This window comes from Neopelma chrysocephalum, unplaced genomic scaffold (genome assembly GCF_003984885.1).
Source record: "Neopelma chrysocephalum unplaced genomic scaffold, ASM398488v2 Primary Assembly neopelma1_67, whole genome shotgun sequence".
Taxonomy (NCBI): domain Eukaryota; kingdom Metazoa; phylum Chordata; class Aves; order Passeriformes; family Pipridae; genus Neopelma; species Neopelma chrysocephalum.
Window position 1 is genome coordinate 842,208 of NW_020897726.1, and position 20,129 is coordinate 862,336.

The following is a 20,129-nucleotide window of genomic DNA, read 5'->3' on the forward strand; positions in this document are numbered from 1 at the left end:
CCATCCTCATGGCCCTCCTTTGGACACACTCTAATAGTTTAATGTCTTTTTCATATTACACACAATATTCAAGGTGAGGCCGCCCCAATGCAGAGCAGAGCAGGACAATCCCCTCCCTTGACCGGCTGATGATGCTTTACCTGATGCCCCTCAGGACACAGTTGGCCCTCCTGGCTGCCAGGGCACTGCTGACTCATGTTCAACTTGCCATCAACCAGGATGCCCAGGTTCCTTTCCATGGCACTGTTCTCCAGCCTCTAGTTCCCTACTCTATACACACAACCAGGGTTGCCCTACCCTAGGTGTAGAATCCAGTACTTACCCTTGTTAAACTTCATACAGTTGGTGGTTGCCCAGTCCTCTAATTTGTCAAGATCTCTCTGCAGGGCCTCTCTGCCCTCAAGAGAGTCAACAGTTCCTCCCAGTTTAGGCAAACTTACTTATATTCCTTCAAGTGCTGTGTCCCGGTCATTAATGAAGATGTTGAAGAGAACTGGACCAAGGATGGAGAACTTTAGAACCCCACTAGAGGTGACTGGGTGCCAGACTGATGTTGCCCCATTCTCTATAACTCTTTGTGCCCAGCCTGTGAGCCACTTGTTCACTCATCGCATTATTCAGCTGTGTGGGGGATGTTTTGTCCAGAAGAATACTGTGAGAGACAATATCAAAAGCTTTGCTGAAGTCCAAAAATATTACATCTACTGGCTTTCCTAGATCAGCTTTCATAGTTCAACTATAACCTCTCCATCAGTTCACGTGGGAAAAAGGTTACGCTGCTGTGGAAGGAAATCAGGTTCAACTGATTGTGTAAGAAGGTAAGATACTGTGGGCTGAGTATCTGTTTTCTGAATTGTTTCTCTGTAATTCTTTTAGCAAAAAAGCTACTTTTAGTTGTGTTACTTTTAGTTGGATGAGGAGATTTTATAATTTTTTCTTTACTTGTACAACACATAACTTGGGTTATTTCATTAGCCAAATAAATCTGTACATACTTTTTATTTCAGTCATTTTCTTTAACATTTCCTGACTGCTGTGCCTAAATTGCAAGGGTACTATTGTCTTCTATTCTGAAATGCCATCAGAACTTGGTGTGAAATATTTAACAATACTGGCATCCAGTTATTGACCACAAGATTTAGAGCTACCACAAAAAAAAAAATCTTTAAAGCTTAAAGTTTCAGTCAAAATAAGACCTTACAATTCTGTATTATTATACTGTCCATATCTAAACTTTTCCTAACAATTTAGGTGGCAACTCAGGCAATGAAACAAGAGCAGATCTGGAATTACAGTGTACACAAAACTGCCCTAGACGGCAACCCTTAGAAAAAAGATCCAAATTTAGACTTTGCATTGGGATCTTCTCTGATTTTGAAAGATTTGTTATTTTCTGTACCACATTGTCCTGGAAATATGGCTGCATAATAATTTTCTGAATTATTATGTTTCTGTCCTCATCTTGATGCCCAGAAATAACAGGAACACACTGAAAATGAAGAAACCGAATCTACTGGGGACAAAAAGACAATGCTTCTCAAACCCCAAAGAAAATTCAGTTCCAGTTTCTTTCAATGATATAACAAAAAAACACTTAATTAAAAATATTATTGCCTCTGAGGGAGACATTTTTAGGGTAACTGAAGAATTATATTTACAACAGACTCCAAGTAATGTTAGCTATGAACTCTTGAATATTAACGATCTTCTCATGTGGAAATCAGTGCATCATCCAAAATTCCTCCTGTCAGCTCTGAAAATGTGGCCAGTGAATGCTGACGTCCAAAGAAAACCCAAAATCATAGTACTGGTCAGCAGCCCAGCTTCAAGCTTTAGGTGACAGTAGATCTTGTCAGTGAGTACCTGCAAAAATGACAACTAGCATAAAGAGTGTATTTCCACAGTCTGTCCTTCTTGACATCCACAGGACCACAGTTATGTTTTGAAGAAATAAAAATATGGGGAGGCCAGTCACATTCACCCAGTATTTATGCTTTATTAATCATGGAACCTGTCTCAAACTTTAGGACTTCAGGCAGAAAACCCTGGATAACTAAGGTTTCCAAAAACATGTGGTGGAACTTGTCAAAATGTAGGAGACTGCAAGTTTTATTCCAACATTTTTAACATTTATAAGCTTGAGACAGCAAAAAAGAGCAATAAATAGTTCACAGTGAATCCACATCATACATGATCTTGAAATGTGATGGGATCAGAGAGATCTGATCTGTCACAGTGTTGCAACAAACTAAAAAGGGTTATTCTTATTAAAGCTGCTGGTGGTGTAAAGACAAGAAAGGTGATGTGTGTTCCAAACCCATATTGCTTTCAGGTTATCAGATACATACTCCAAAATCACATTTGTAGGAATGGGAATCAACTGATCAAAGCAACATTTGCTGCAGCCTTTTTGATGGCTTTTGGAATTAGCAATCTCATTTTTCAGGCACAGAGGAGCAGCTCCAGGCATGCATTGGAATGACTGAACGGGCAATTTATGCAAGAAGTGGTGTCACTGAAATTGATGTGCTTACAAATGAACCAGCAGAGAGAGTCAGAGACACACTGAAGGAGTATAGCTGTGGACACGTTTGTCCTCTGAAAGCTGACAAGGCCTTTTTTAGGTATGTGATCCTGGATGCCAGGATCAAACATAAGGTTGGGATCAGTCTGACAAAGGCATGACGACATTAGCCATCTGAGCTACCTGCATTTTCCTATGGGTTCTTGTAGGATTGTATCAGAGGCACTTGAGATGTTTGGATCTCAGAAGGCTTTGAGTTTGAATTCTTTGGTGGTGAGAATAAGATCCCACTAGGATATAAACTTATGTTGCTATTGAGGATGAGGTTCCAAGCCAAGCACATCCCTTGGGATTGCTGCAAATACAAAGAGAAAATTTCATTTCTGAATATGCAGGCACGCTGGATCTGTAGCAGGCTCAGATGAATTACGCTGGAGTGGAAGACCCGGACAGTCTGCCTGTGAGAGCACTCCATGGATTAATTGCTTTTGAAACCACCAAGGAAGGGTCCCCTTTGAGTAATTGCCCTTTGGATTTAAAAACATGGGAAGGGTTCCACAATGATGCATATTGGAAGGATTTATGAGGCCGTACAGCATAAATTTATGAAATATGGAGGCAGATTGGCAAAAGGTATACATGAACTTTTTCACTTGCTTACAATTATTATTATTATCTCTATTCACTTGCCTCCTATCCTCAGTGTTCCTTTCCTCAACAGTGGGAGGGAGGGAATGACTGTAGCAGGAATGAGACATGGGTAAACACTTCTGCTTCAATTCTTCATCAAAAACCACACTAACTCACTAACTGGAGCAGATTAAGTCTGAGCTCGGCTGAATTCTAGTCTTCATTTTTGGACATTCTTTCAAACCTTAGCAGTAGGAGGCACTTTCAGATTCTTTGGATATCTAAAAGGTATTTCTGTCACCCTCTGACTTTCTTTTCTTTTCCCCCTCCCTATAATACAAGCACAGTGAGATATGAAATTTCCATATTCAGAATGGCAAGACAAACTTGTCTAGAATCTCTCTGTCTTTTCTCAAGAGTAACTGAAATAAACTTAGCTGATGGACCACAGCTAGATTCACCCAGTCTAATTTCAGATACTTAATTTAAGTGCTTAGTTTAGGTTGCCAGTTACTCCAAACTCTATGTAGCCTGTTGAGAACAGGAGCCTCTTGAGGGTGTTCCCATTCCATCTTTGATTTCTTACATTTTCTACCAACTTGGAAAACTCATTGAGATTTCTATAGCTAGGCTGGTTGAATCCAGACCCACCTAGCAGCAGAGAAAGGAGAGACTTTAGAAGAATCCACTCTTGATAACCTCTCCATCAGCTCACATGGAAAAAAGGCTCTGCCCTTGTACATGCTGCATAGGGAGTTCTGCCACACATCACTGATTTCACAGCTGGACCCTTGTAGCCGTGCACTGACTTCTAACTACCACCAATGTAAGTGTGATTTAGACATTTATTGCCCAGCTGCTTTGTTAAAGCCATAAAGCTGAAGTCCATCACTTAAATCTGTTCCTGAGTCTGGCATTTATTCTCCTGCATGTTCTGATCAATACCTCAGAGCTCTTTGCTACCATGTCACTATATATAAAAGTTTGAAATTACATCCACATTTTGGCTGTCAAGGTGTAAAATACAAAATCATACCCAGGAAACACAATACTTTTCACAAAATTGTGAATATCAGTAGTAGAGAAAATTTCTGGACATTCCAAGATGCATGGCAACTTTTTCTGACTTCCCAGTACCCTATCCTGCTGAATACACTTATTGACATTATCAGAAATTGATGGTGCTCAAAACCTATGCAAGCAGTCAGTGCTCAAATTTTGAAAACTTATGAGTTTTTTTGTAGACAGATTACAGATTTACAAGAAACTTAACAGTTTAGTCATTCTTGGATGAAATGGGTGCAATTTGGCTAAGAAATAGAAGTAGGTTCTCTTCTGCTAGTTGCTCTTTCCATTTCTATGTCTTTAAACCTGAGGTCTTCAGGTAATTCATTATGCACCGGCATTCCAGCTGTTCTTTATCAAATAACCTTTAATTTTTTGCTTCTTCCTCATGTTTTATTTTAAGGTTCTCTGGAAGGGCACTGAGTATATGCTTCATTTACTCGAGTCGTAGGTCTCCACAATATTTTCTCCTGAAGTCTAAAAAGATCATATCTTTCTGCAAACTTAGCCATTCCCTTTGATCCACACTTAGCTGCATGGGTATCTATGTAAAACAGATCTATGATTTCTGTTTCATCATTTGGTGCATGAAGAGGACAAACAATAAGAATTGGAAAGAAGTGCTTTTCTCCCTCACTCCTTTTCTTTTGTCTCTGATAGTCTGTGACAAACCTCCAAATTAACTTATTTTAAAGGAATCCTAAGACTGAAAGAACACATATGCTTATTAGATTTCATTATGGCATGCTTTAGAAAACTGCATTTAACAAAAAGGAAAGATCTATTAAAATTCCCTTTAGAGACTAATGGTAATAAGCTCTAAAATAAAACAAAAAATAGTGGGCTACCAATTAAAATTCTTTTGAAATTAATAATTTTTAAATGTTCTCCTAGAATATAAAGTTCATGCAATCACTCTCTGTGTCTGTGTCTCCTCCCTTCCATCCTATTCAGCAATTTTCCTTTCTATTGCTTAACTAAAACTAGATTTGACAAAGGGACAAAGGTCTCTGAAGTATTATCTTCCCAATAGCCTCATGAAAGCAGTCTATCAAAAAGAAGCTTGAGGCAAAGCCTGAGGTATGCACTCACATCTTATTAGACACTGGAGAATTGACCCAGAGCCCAGAACAAGCATTTCTTCTTTAGTGCTCACAAAACTATTTGTTCATTCCTTGTATCTTTGTTTAAATAATTGGTCCATTTTGCTTTGTAAATATCAACGCTCCATGGAACTGCTAAGTGAAAACCACCGGGGTAAGATACAGGCTCTGGTGAAGTCTATCAGCATTTTACTATTGACTTTACTGGGGTCAGGATATGACCAAAGACCTTCCTGTCTAAGTGGCCTCTAAGTGGCCAAGGGAGATAAAAAGGGTGAGAGGGTAGATCAATACATCAAATAAATTATTCCCTTCAAATTATTCTTTCAGTTTTAATGTATATACACAATGTCACCATAGCTATTCCATGTCTGGGCAAAGAGAAACTCTTTGATATCAATGACAGCAGTGTGTTAAAACTGCGCAAAACATTAGTTTGGGAAATAAGTATTTGTGGGGATTTTACTTGGTCGTCTTTTTACAAAATCTTTGTTAAAATCAAAACTAGTGATGGTGCATTTTCAAAGGGTACCCTCTTTGTACACTGACATGCAGTGACTGGCTTACACAATGGTATTCAGCTGATGGTTATAGTCAGCCCACGGGACAATTCTCTCTTGTCTACCACCATTTCTACCATCCAAAAGCCTGGCACCTCAGGTGAGGGGGAACCCCCTTACAAACAATGCCCATGTCAAATTATCCAACAGCTACCCAAAACCTCTGTTGTCTGAGCCCACAAGACAATGATGTGCCCCCTTGGGAGGAGGTTGCTGCAGTCCTGGTATTCCAGAATTATATTTTCATATTGGCCTATGGAAATCCTAAAAGTAGCAGCTTGTGCCTCTAAAAAGATACAACCCCTCTTACTTACTACCTATAGCAAACCTGCTGCACTTCATTCAATATATATGTTACGAACTCAACCGGAATATGCAGATTTTATAGAGAAACAGTATGCAAGAAGAGTGTGGTAACCAAACCTCTTCAATAAATATTTGCATCAATTACCTAGTGCTCCTAGGCAACAATAAGAAAAGGGAGGGAAAGCACAAAGTTTCAGTCTACTTTTTATTGATTTTAGCTTGTTCATTCACTATGTGTTAAATATCACAATGCAAAATCCATTTTACCAGACGCAAGTGGCAATTACGCTTTTACTTTTCTAGGTAGTAATGGAAAACTGTCTAATTTAGCCACTGTCAGATTTAAAAAAATTGTTCCTGACTGCAAAACTGGCACAATATAAATGTTTACTGAGTTTGCCTGAAACGAGCTGCGTTAATTTAGGTTTTGATGTTAACTCCTGTTTTCTTGACAACATGCACTCCTGTGCCAACTTGCCCACTTTAATACTGGGACATTCTGTGCACAGAAAAAAAAACAGAACAGCATATAAATAAGCTTACCTGCCCCTTTCCAATCCTAGTAAGAAAGTAGCAAAGGGACATTATTATAAATTCAGTCATAATCATTGAATTTAGAAGCTAAAAAGCAAACTCGAAAGATCTTGATTCTTATATCAATGTGAACAGGACAAATGTTGTGCTAAAAATATCAGGGAAAACACTGGGATAGCTCTTTAAACAGAATGTGACATTGAATCTGCATCTTCAATGTGTTTCAGGCTGTGTATTGTGGAATTCTGACAGCATGTACCTGACAATGCGTATATGAAATCTGAGTATTTACGTTCATATTTAAATTGTTCTGTTACTGTAGGAAAGAAAGTGGAGCACTGCCAGCTGCTTTAATACAAACTAGAGAGAAATTAAAAACCTCTATTTGTCCAAGCCATTTAAAGAAGTGAGGAAATGTTACCTTTATGGTTGAGCTCAATGATCTTAAAGTCTTTTCCAACCTAAGCGATTTTATACCAAGGGACATGGTTTAGTGGTAGAATTGGTGGTGTGAGGTTTACAGTTGGATGACAATTTTAAAGGTCTTTTCCAATCTAAATGATTCTATGTATCTATACTAATTAGCCTAAGTGACAAACAAAGCTAATGCCCCATGAATATGAACTTTCATGCAATAGAATTTATGATTTCTAAATAGAAGAGGTGAGGCAACACATGTGAATTTAGTACTGAAAAAGTCTGACAGCATGTTCTTACACCTTCAATGTTTTTCTACTGCTATGATAATTGGCAACATTCCAACAGGTGCCTACAGTGTACAGGCATATTTATGACTGTAAAGTAGGGAATCTTGAAGTGAAAACTAGAGATTTATAGGTTGGTATAACAAATGAGGCAAGGTGGCTTGGTGGGTACTATCATATCACTGCTAAAAACACATGCTCAAACCATGGCATAAGGCCCAGGGTAAAATATTTGTGATTTGCTTCTCTACATTCCCAAATTACCACTAAGCTTTGCAACACTGAGTGAGTACACTGAGGGAAGACTGGCACAGCAGGATTAAAGCAGTTCTGAACTGAGGTGCCTTGGCAGATTAGACTGTTCACACAGCTGCTAGAAATAACTCCAATTCAAGCTTTTGGGCAAGTGCACCATTTACCAAATTTAGGAAGACAGAAGGGAATCATAATGTCTTCAACACACCCCAGAGCCATCCAGGGTTACTGCAAGATGTTGTGGGAAGCTAGAAACCTGGGCTTTCCTGCCTCCCACCACAGTTAGATATATGGTACTCAAGCAATAAGTCAACATATCCTCCATGCCTCTCAGAAGCAGTTACCATGAGCAATGGTGAGATTCTTCAAGGGGCATTAAATAAGGAACATGTGCCAAATGAGATTAGGAAGCAAGCACAATAAGGAATATTACAAGTCTACAAGTCATTAGGGCAGGTACCACATGCTAGAGTTAAGTAAGCTAGAGTTAAGTAAGCATATTTTTAAGAGCTTTGCTTGTTCTTCCCCTCACTTAGTTTGAAATACGTTAAGAGTACTTTGAAATATAATAACTAGTTACTGGTAAGTGGCACTTGCTGTTACATTGTTGCAAATGGTATCATTAGAATTTTGGTTTTGCAAGATAAACTTACTCCTGTGCTCCTCAAAAATGCTTTATTGCCATTTAGTATTTTCTGTTATAAGAGAGCCCAAGAACCCTTTCCATAGTCCGGGATCCCACTGTAGAAAGCCTTCCAAGAACATATACAGATAACTCTATTCAATTTTCTTCCTTGGTTCAGAGAGATAATTCAATTGGTGTTTCATTTATTATTATAAAGTCCCATTTATTTACCTGCATTTCTTCTTTGTTCTGCAAAAAAAGGATTAAAAATGAGTTCTCTTCTCATTTTACAGCATGCAGGGATAAGAGCCTGTTTTGAGTTGAAATTACCTTCAGAGACCTCCTGCCTTCAATGAGAGCAGCGCTTCAATGAGAGCTGCTGGTGATGTCTCAGGGCTTAAAAGGCACAGGACTGTGGCATGACCTGATGATGACATAAATTATGCTGATTCAGAGCATTATAAAATATAAATATCCCTGCCAAAGTCCAGCTCACTGACCTCCTCTTATACACTGGTGAGCTCACCTGCTGAAAGGCCAAGAGCTCAAAGCTTTGACATTTTCTTTCTTTTGACAAAATAAATACCATTTCTGTGTTCCACAAAAAAAGCAAATGAACACAGGAAGAAAAATACTGTTCTCATCAAACAATTTCTGAAAGATATTCTAGGTCTCTTCTAACCGACAGCTGATCTCTCCCACAAAAACTCCAGGCCTCTTTGTCTTTAGTAGGATTGCTACTGCTCTCACAGTACTGCAAGGGGCTTGACTACTGCCTGCACTGTGGTACCTTCATGGCAGACAATATCTCAGAGCAGAATCTGATCATACAGACCCCATGCTATGTGCAGCAATTTTGGCACTTACCAAATGTACCAGCAAACAGCATTCTTTTACGCTCTAGGATACTGAAATTCTCTAGGATACTGAAAAATGCTTTGAATTCTTTTTAATGTAATATATTTAACTTTCTAGGTTGTAGCAATTTCTGGTTTTTGCATTCTGATTTTAACTCTCCCTGAAACAACAGTCTGTGAACTTGCTTAGTTTCAAGTTCATTTCTGTTGGGAGGGAATGATAATTTGTGAAGAGCTTGACCTAAGTCATTCTCCATTTCCTGACAATTCTTAGTTTCTTCCAACATTAAATAAATTATTAATGAATCCCTCTATTTAATTTAACCAAAAGTTTTCTCAGTTCTTCACCTGGCTTCTTTTAGTAACTCATCTATCATATAAAGTAGTGGACCAATTCTGGTAATTTTAAAAGACTGGAATATGTGCAATCTTTATATTAGACGGTTCATTTGGATATCAAGGTCAATATAATTGGGTTTCATTTTAATATCAAGGGTGACACAAGTAATTTTCTTATTGACAATGATAAAAAATGTTCATCTATTCTGAGACTCAAACTGAAGAAAGCAGGTATTATTTCAGATGATGAATTCATCTGGATGTTGATATAATATGGAATAAGATTATTAAGTAAAGTATACTCCTGAGAGTGTAATACTTCATAGTAGTATTTGATTGTAATCTAAGGCACAGAATTTGAGAAACAATTTAGATATTCCTTTTCACAGCATCTGCATTTACGCATGATGTGTCAGTCTTACTGCAACAATGCCCAAAGGCAAAAGGAAAAGCAGAAATGGAAGAGCTACTTTCCAAAGACTCTCCCAGAAGAAAGCTGTTTAAACATGAAATGAACTTTGCTGCACAAGAAACATATTTCTTTCCAACTCAGGATCATGTAACAGGCAGATTCTCACCCCTTAAAACACAGAGTGGTCACTCACCTCTGGTGAGTAGAAAGATGGACAGAAAAGATGTGCTTTGACTCCGGATTCCAGATTTTTCTAAGTTCATAGAAACATCTTGCTGCAAACAGTGGAAAATAGTCCTAATTGTTCATTTCTTGCTTCACAATTAAATTCTTGAGTACCATAACCATTTTTACCAAGGCCAAACCTGAAAGAAGGTCAAGACTAATATTTACATGTAACCCTGGGAATTTAATCTATAATTAATGAAATTATGTATAATATTGTTTTACAGGATATAACCACACAGGCCCCAGTCTTATCACTTGCCTCTACTGTACCTGGCAGACCTAAAGTACCTCCATAAGACTGCAAACATCAGTGAAGGTGGGAGTAATAAGGAGTCATGCAAAAACAGTAATGTCTAGAATAAGAGAATTTCAGTACTTCTCATTCTTTCATTTCTTTTACAAAGAAAATTATCACAGGCTCAACCATGCACTATTTAATGTCCTGTTAAATGAGGCGATATGTGAAGACTGAGGATACTTCCCAGTATCACAGTAGTCACTTCAAAGGATATCATTCTCTCTCCTCTTATTTTTAACAATTATTTATATTTGGATAATCTGATACAAGAACTTTTCTTGAGAGAAGTTGTCATCAAGTAGTTTTGATGAAAGGCTGATCATAATGAGAGTATTTTCATAAGGCTGTTGTCTATTGTCCTTTAATTTAGGCCAAAGAAAGCTTGAGCTGAATCAAACTCTAGTCTAGCCATGGCTAGAGAGATAACAGAGAGATCAGGTGCCTGATTAATCACAGCTCAACTTCTGTGACTCAGAATTGTTATATGCAATAGCATTAAAAAATTTGAATTGCACTTTTCCCTACTTCCTACTGTCATTCCCAACTGTTATGGCAGTTGAGGGTAAATTTCATTATGGTATCCTCACTTACTTTGCCATTGCTATTTTATGAAGGTTTTTGAAGAATCTTGCAAGCATATCAGAGCCTGTAGAGCAGGTCTGTGTCACTCCAAATGTCAATTATATAGTATAAAATCCTATGTTACATGTGACTTTGAAAATTTTATGAATTATTTTTACAGCTAGTCAAAAACACTTCAGTAGCTGCTCCTTTACCAGAAAATAGTATTTTTATCAAAATCACAGTTTCCTACACGGAATCACAGAATTAGAGAATGGTTGGGTTTGGAAGGGACATCTGAAGATCATCTAGTTTAAACCTCCTACTAAAGCAAGTTCAACTAGAGCTGGTTGCTCAGGATCACATCCAAGTGTGTTATTAATAATTCCAGAGGAGACTCCATAACTTCTGTGGCAACCTGTTCCAGTGCTCTGGCACTCTCAAAGTCAACATTTTTTTCCTCACACTCAGATAGAACTTCCTGTGTTTCAGTTTGTGCCCGTTGTCCCCTGTCCTGTTGCTGGGCACCACCGAGAAGAGCCTGGCTCCATTCTCTTACCACCCTCCTTTCAGATCCTTGTGTACATTGCTAAGTTCTCCTCCCAAACATCTCTTCCCGAGGCCAAAACAACCCAGCTCCTTCAGCCTTTCCTCATAATTGAGGTGCTCTAGTTACCTAATTATCTTCATAGCCTTCTGCTGGACCCTGTCCAGTATGGCTGTGTCTCTCTTGTAATGGGGAGTCTAGAACTGGACCCAGCACTCAAGGTAAGGCCTCACCAGGGCAGAGCAGAGTGGCAGGATCACCTCACTTGACCTGCTGGTAGTGTTATTCCTAATGGACCTCAGGATACTGCTGGCTCATCCAGAATAAGCTGTTCCATCACCTTTCGAGGAGCGTAGGTGACACTGACTGGCTTATAATTCTGAGTCTTCCTTCTTGCCCTTTTTGAAGACTGGAGTGACAGCGGGTTTCCTCCAGTCCTCAGGAACCTCTCCTATTCTCCATGACCTTTCAAAGATGACAGGGAGAGGCTTAGCAATAACATCTGCGAGTTCCCTCAGGATTCATAGGTGCATTCCATCAGGGCCCATGAATTTATGGGTGTCAAATTTGTCTCAATTACCTTTAACCTGATTTTTCTCAACCAAGCGAAAGTATTCCTTTCTCCAGACTTTCTCTTTTGTCTCCAAGGTCTGGGATTCCTGAGGTCTGGCCTTAGCAGTAAAGACTGAAGCAAAGAAGGTATTCAGTAACTCAACCTTCTCTGTATCCTCCATTATCAGGGCACCCACCTCATTCAGTAGTGGTTCCACATTTTCCCTAGTCTTCCTTTTGCTACTGATGTATTTGAAGAAACCCTTCCTGATGTCCTTGGCATCCCTTGCCAGATTTAGTTCCAAAGGGACCTTAGTCTTCCTCTTTGCATCCTTGGATACTCTGACAATGTTCCTATATTCCTCCCAAGTGGCCTGTCTCTTTTTCCACATTCTGTACACTTCCTTCCTCTGTCAGAAGCTCTTTGTTCACCCGTGCAGGTCTCCTGCCCCTTTACTTGATTTTTTACTCATAGGAATGCACCAATCTTAAGCTCGGAGGAAGTGAACCACGAATATTGACCAGTTTTCTTGAGCCCCACTTCCCTCCAGGCCTTTATTCTGTGGTACTCTACCAAGCACATCCATGAAGAGACCAAATTCTGCTCTCCTGAAGGCCAGGGTAGTGAGATTGCATTGATTTTTCTAGAAAAAATTAGTATTTTTAACAGGATGCCTTAATGCTATTTTTACAGATTGTTGTTAAAAGTATTTCATATTCTAGTCATACCGTTCTTCCAATGTTGATGGATTATGTAATTATACATAGTGTCATCAGATTAGAAAAAATCTCCAAAATTATTTTTTAGTCAAATGGCTATTTAAAAATATATTTTGATCAACTTGGCTTTTCTCATAGCATGAAATAAAATTCTAAATTTCAACATTTTTCCCAGAGTAGAAAACCCTGTCTTTCACTATTCCTGTGTACGATAGCAAACCTTTCATCTTTAAACTCCAGAAGCAGACTTGTTTTGCTTCAGTTGATCTTTAACAAGTTATTTTCTTTCCGGTCTTCACTCTGCATTACACTGGTCTCAGTGAAATATGCAAAATTACTATCTTCTGATGAGCCATGATTCTATTTTCAGTGCTGCAGTTATCATTCAAGTCTGTCAAAACCAAATTGCAACACTTTGCAAAACAAGTACAGGAATATAAGCACAATCCTCAGCTGCATATGTTATTTTGGCACCACTTGCAATCCAGAAGGTATAGACTGGCTATAAATTTCAAAATAGTGCTGTATGTCCTGAATCACATTTTCTGCAGTATACTCTATACCAAAACCTATAACATAATATTCTATGCATTTCCTAATGTTTCCTTGGCTGATTTGCAGATTTGACTTGTTGAAACGCTGCCTGATGGCCTGGTTTATGCACTGTGTAGTTGAATATTGGTTGACTTGCCTTTGGACATATGAAAAATCTCTGCAAGCATCCTGCTTTGGGTTATGCATTACTCTCTTGCCAACTTATTCATAAGACTGTGAAATAGCTTTTTACCAAAGACAAACCTGCAAGGAGGAGCAGAGTAATGGAGGTCAGCTTCTGGCCAGCATTTGATGAATGCTTCCCTGGTAACTATGATTCCATGGCAAAAATCAATCCAGAAATTCTCTCTACTGCAGTCTTATTCCAGTTCTCTGCAGCTGAGGGATTTATTACAGATTGGCTTTTTATCACCAGTCATTTTAGGCAACTTTGCTTTCCTTGGAAAACCAAAAGCATTCATAATGAAGACTAATTATGTTAAATTTAGGCATCCTCTAACCTTTGTCATTTTTAGAAGTGTGTTTCTAATAACCACAGTGAGTGTGATAGGAAAGATGAGCTGCCCCATCTGAAATGTATTTGCTTTAGAGTTTTCACCACAGAAGCTCTCTGTTTTCTATGCCTTTTAACACAGGTTCTGGTCTCCTTTAAAATGGTATTGCAGACTGATAGTACCAGCTGTCCACCTTTTGTCCCCTCTGCTGACTCTGGTGTGACAGATGGTGCAAACATCCTGGCATATCCTGGCGTATAGCTGTTGGATCAATATAAGGGACAAAATACCTGCCAGACTGGTGATGACTAAGATGTTACATACTCTGACACCATTGGACAGCTTAGCAAAAATGGCACTAGCCTGAAGGGGAAATAGCCAAGATTCATTTTAGTTTTTCCATGGCTTTTTCAGAATAACTGTTATTTTGTATATAATTCTGGGGAAAAAAAACTTTGAAAACCTCCTAGAATTTTCACCTCACTACCACAGAATTATAGTAAGATTAAGCCTCAAATCTTTCCAGTTTTTTGTAGCCAGATACCTTGTCATTACCTTGCCTCTTGTCAGCTCCACTTCCAGATCTCAGCTACACTTCCAGACCTTCCAAGAGTTCAATGACTGTTTTGTGGAGTAACTGTCCACTCTAAGTGTGGCCTTGAATATTTTTATTTTTACCCTGAGAATTTAAACAGAAGTCTTGATTTCTTTCTCATACAAGCACTGGAGGGCTCCAAAGAGGAAGGGAATGCTTGGAGAATGTTGGCTTTATTTGGGTTGGGTTGGGTTTTGTGGATCTTCAGCAGTGCAGCTGGCAATGCCCAAGTTGGCAGACATGACCTGTTCTGTTTTTGACAGCTATCGAGGTGCTTGGCCACATATTTGAAACTGCATCTTCAAAGTTTGCAGATGACTGACCTAAAGAAATAACAGGTGAAAATCAAGAATCCCAAACTAAGACTTTTGTCTATGACTGAAAAGTGTATGTAAAATAGAAACGTTTAATGATGGATTTCCAGTTAAAAAGAGCAAAGGAAATGGCACAGACTTGTTAGAGGCATAGGAATAGGGGAGGGGAAGGAACAAGAGCCATCAGCAATTGAAAGCAAGCTGTGAAACACCATGTGGCATATTCTCATCCAGCCTGTCTGCACTTCCCTGAGCACTGCTGGTGAAGTTCACTTCTGAAAGCGTTCAAAGACAGTTGAAAGTGCCTTGGCAATCCATGGCATCAGACCTCCAGAAAACCTTCTCACTATTTCACGAGACAACTCAATATCTTCACTCTGTGGAGAGAATTTGGATTCCAAATCCTGGAATAAGAATTTTTTTCACTGGTTTTAACAACAGATGCAAAGAATCACAGTTAATTAGTAGAAGGACACATTCCTTGTTTGCCTCCTATACACTCTCAATAAGTGTTTGGGAATGTCACAGCTTTTTAAGAAAATCCTGGAGAAGCTCGGAAGCACTTCTGGTGCTCCTGCCAGTCCCAGAGTTGCATTCACTCCATCCCTTCTGGTGTCTGAGATGGACCTAGGTGCCACCTCTGATGTTTAAGATCAGCTAATGCTTCCGATGATACTCTCCCAGTCTGTGTCTCCCCATACAGTCAGTAAAAACAATAACATGATGTTTTTCATGGCTAGGCTTCGCGAACGAAGATTTGGGAAGGGCTCTACCCATTTCTCACGCAAGCGCGTTGGTGGCTAAAAAGGCCAACACGAGAAAGGCAAGTCCGGTTGCAAAAGACACAGCAGAAAGACTCCTTAGATGGTATATTCTGCAAGGCTCGATTCTTTCTGCGTTGTCTTTTCTCCTCAAGAGTGATCCTGCGTGCCTTCTCAAAAGCATCAGCAGCATTATAAATGGTGTGTCTCCAGGCCTCCCGATTAGAGGCCAGAGTGGACCAGCCATGGTGATCAATATGCCCGAGGCTGAGTTGTTGCTTCAGGGAGTCCTTGTATCTTTTCTTTGGAGCTCCTCTCTTGCGGCAGCCAGTGGCAAGTTCACCATAGAGCAGGATCTTAGGGAGGCGGTGGTCCTTCATCCTAGAGATGTGCCCTGCCCAACGCAGTTGCGTTCTCAGGAGCATGGCCTCAATACTCGTAATTGCTGCCTGTTCGAGAACAGATGTATTGGTCACATAGTCTGACCAATGGATGTTAAGGATTGTACGGAGGCAGCGTTGATGGAAGCGTTCTAGGAGACGCAGGTGGTGGCGGTAGATGACCCATGATTCGGAACCATATAAAAGAGTAGACAGCACTATGGCTCTGTAAACACTGATCTTGGTGCTTTTCTTCAAGTGTTTATTACGCCAAACTCGTTTATGGAGTTTTCCAAAAGCACTGTATGCCTTCGCTAACCTATTGTCTATCTCCCCATCAATCTTACCATCTGAGGAGATGAGGCTGCCTAGGTAATTAAACTGTTGGACTGACTTGAGTTCTGACTGGCCGATGGTGATGTGGGGACGGTGGGGGACTTCCTGAGGTGCAGGCTGATGGAGAACTTCTGTCTTCTTTAAGCTGACTTCCAGCCCAAAGAGCTCAGCAGCCTCTGCAAAGCAGGATGTTAAACGCTGCAGAGCTGCTTCTGTGTGGGCAACAAGGGCGGCGTCATCAGCATAGAGCAGCTCCCGGACAAGATGGTTTAGGGTCTTAGTATGGGCCTTCAGTCGCCTTAGGTTGAATAGGCTTCCATCAGTACGATATCGAATGTAGATACCGTCCTGATCATCGAGGTCTGCCGAGGCCCTTTGAAGCATCATACTGAAAAAGACTGTGAATAGGGTAGGAGCGAGAACGCAGCCTTGTTTCACACCATTCTTTATTAGAAAGGGCTCAGAAAGTGTGTTGCCATATCTGACTTGGCCGTGCTGATCCTCATGAAGTGAGATGATCATTTTAAGGAACTTGGGGGGACAACCTAAACGTTCCAAAATCTGCCAAAGACCTTTTCTGCTCACAGTATCGAAAGCCTTGGTGAGGTCGACAAAGGTTACATAGAGACCTTTGTTCTGTTCCCTACACTTCTCTTGCAGTTGTCTGAGAACAAATATCATGTCTGTGGTGCTCCTGTTGGCTCTGAAGCCACACTGACTTTCAGGTAGAATTTCTTCTGCTATAGCGGGTATTAGTCTGTTCAGGAGTATTCTTGCCAAGATTTTGCCAGCAATGGAGAGCAGAGTAATACCACGGTAATTTGAACAGTCTGATTTAGTACCTTTCTTCTTATACAAGGTGATGATGACTGCATCACGAAGGTCTGAAGGTAGTTCGCCTAGTTCCCAACAGCGCACCACAAGCTCATGAAATTTAGCATGGAGTGCAAGGCCCCCATGTTTCCAGACTTCAGGTGGGATTCCATCAACCCCAGCTGCCTTGCCGATTTTCACCTGCTGTATGGCCTTGAGGGTTTCTCCTAGAGTGGGGGCAGTATCCAATTCGTATTTCACTGGTTGTTGTGTGATGGACTGAATTGCTGAGTCTTGTACTACACGGTTGGTACTGAAAAGAGTCTGAAAGTGTTCAGACCATCAATTCAGAATGGAGGTTTGATCTGTCAGAAGCGTTTGACCATCTGCACTGAGTAGTGGGCTTTGGACTTGGTATGTAGGCCCGTATGCTGTTTTCAGGGCCTCATAGAATCCTTTGTGATCCCCTGTATCTGCACATAGTTGAGTTTTTGCAGCTAGATCGGTCCACCATTTGTTCTGGATGTCACGGAGTTTCTGTTAGAGTTTGCTGCAAGCAAGACGAAAGGCTGTTTTTCTAGCGTGACAGGAAGGCAGTGCAAGGTGTGCTTGGTGGGCAGTTCTCTTCTTCCTCAACAATTCCTGGATTTCTTGATTATTTTCATCAAACCAGTCCTTGTTCTTCTTGAGGGAGAACCCTAAGGATTCTTCAGAGGATTGCAGGATGCTACTTTTAATATGCTGCCAAATTATTTCGGGAGAGGAAACTGCAGAATCTGTGGAATGATTATCAAGCTTAGTTTGAAGGTTTGCCTGGAATCTTTCTCTTACTGTGGCTGATTGGAGATCGTTAACTTGGAGTCTTCTCCTTGGGATACTGCCCCTCTTGGGTTTGAATTTGAGATAAAGGTTGAGTTTACAGCGCACAAGCCGATGGTCTGTTTGACATTCTGCGCTGGGCATCACGCGGGTATGGAGGACATCGCGGACATCTCTCTGTCGCACCAAGACATAATCAATGAGGTGCCAATGCTTAGACCTGGGGTGCATCCAGGTTGTCTTCAGACTATTTTTCTGCTGAAAGATAGTATTGGTGATGGTGAACTGTTGCTCCGCACAGAATTCTAGCAGAAGTCGACCATTATCGTTGCAGTTTCCAACACCATGCTTGCCTAATACTCCTTTCCAGGCTTCAAAATTCTTACCTACTCTGGCGTTGAAATCACCAAGGATAATGATCTTATCATCTGCGGGCACCTTTTGGGTAAGACAGCGCAGGTCAGTGTAAAATTTATCTTTTTCAGCAGGGTCAGCTTGGAGAGTTGGGGCATATATACTGAAGATGACAACGTGTTGCTTGTTGTTTAGTGGAAGGCGTAGGGAGATAATGCGGTCAGAGTGACCTGTCGGCAGATTTTCGAGTTTAGGGACAATGGAGTTTTTGATCATGAAGCCGACACCTGAGAGATGTTTTTCGGTTCTGGGCTTACCTGACCAGAAGAGTGTGTAACCGGCACCATGTTCTCTGAGGCTGCCTTCCTCGTGAAGGCGAACTTCACTGAGAGCAGCAATGTCGATGTTGAGACGAGCCAGTTCATGGGCAATTAGGGCAGAACGTCGCTCAGGACGTCCACTATTGGCAGAATCGAGCATGGTTCTGATGTTCCAACATGCTAGAGTTAATTTGAGTACACCTTTGGAGGCAGGTGCATGCCTTTGTCTTTTGCTCTTTGTGCGACCGCATTGGAAGAAGATGCCCGTCGGTCTGCGGTTAACCAACCGGGTGAAGGTGGAGATGAGCTTTGTTTAGGCCACCTTTTCTAGGCCCCTCTCCGAGTGGAGCAAGCAGTGCTGTCCTTGAAAAGGCTGCTTGGTCGTTCAGGGTGCTGCCCCAAGAGACTCTCATCTCCGTCAGTCTCAAATGACCAATATCCTGAACCGCCTGTATGCAGGGTTGAGTCTGCGGCTCCCAGTGCACCTTTCACCTACCGTTTCGACCCTCGCCCGTCGCTACAGGACTTTTTGCATGTGGGTAAAGCCTTCAAGCCTGCGCAATGGATTTTTTAGGTGAGATGCAGTATGCGCGGAACTGAACCCACCCTTTAATCCTGAGGTTCATCTGCCAGGGCCGAGCAAGCTTGGACGGTGGCAGCGAGGTCCTCAGGACGTAGGTTTGATTAGAGTGACCTTCTCTGAGATGGATGGCCTTCCAGGGCTAAGCGAGCTCCATCTGCCCGGGTTTGGGATGAGAGTTGTCCTTCTCCTAGGATGACTGCCAGAAGGCTAATGAGCTCATCCTGCCCAGGGATGTAGTTTATCTGGTCCTATGGTTTTGACCTGTCTGGCATGGGCGACCCTACCGAAGGCATGAACCCTCGCCAGCATAGCTCGCAACCACACAGGGGTACATAGGCTACGTTCCTGTTAGAACGATTTGGGCAAGTCTTTTATTTCCAGTAACAACCCTTTGTCCTGCCCACTCTTTCAGGTTGTAACAGAGCAAAGCAAATATATCCAGAACATGCCAAACCTGGGCAGTAGCCGCAGGAGAGCCAAAACGAAAGAAATAAATAGACAAACAAACAAACCAACCGACCAACCGTTCTGGCCCCCGTACCTGTCCAAGGCTGAGGTACCTTACAAGGCCCCAGCCTGGCCAGGACCCCCATCAATCAAAAGAACCCTCTGTCCACCCAGACCTTATCCTTCCCCCACTGTGTTACCACAAATTCCAGGTGCACTGCTCACATGTGATGTGATGTTTCATACGGGACAGCCCTGCTCTCCCACCCGCCAGTCGAAGGACCCCCATGGCCAGCTCAACACCCATCCCTCTGCTCCGTCCCCCTCCCCCTCTCCCTCCCTCCCCAAACCTGGAACGGCAAACCTCTGTGTGCTCCGAAGCTGTGCTCTCATCTTCCACGGGGGTGCAGTGCTCGCTGGCAAGGCTCCCCCTTTCTCTCCTTTCTCCTGCCGCGGCCTTGCCTGGGGTCCAAAACCGCGCGCGCGGCGCGAAGCCCCCGGGCCGGCGCGGCGTCCTGCACAGCGCCTGCAGCAGCCC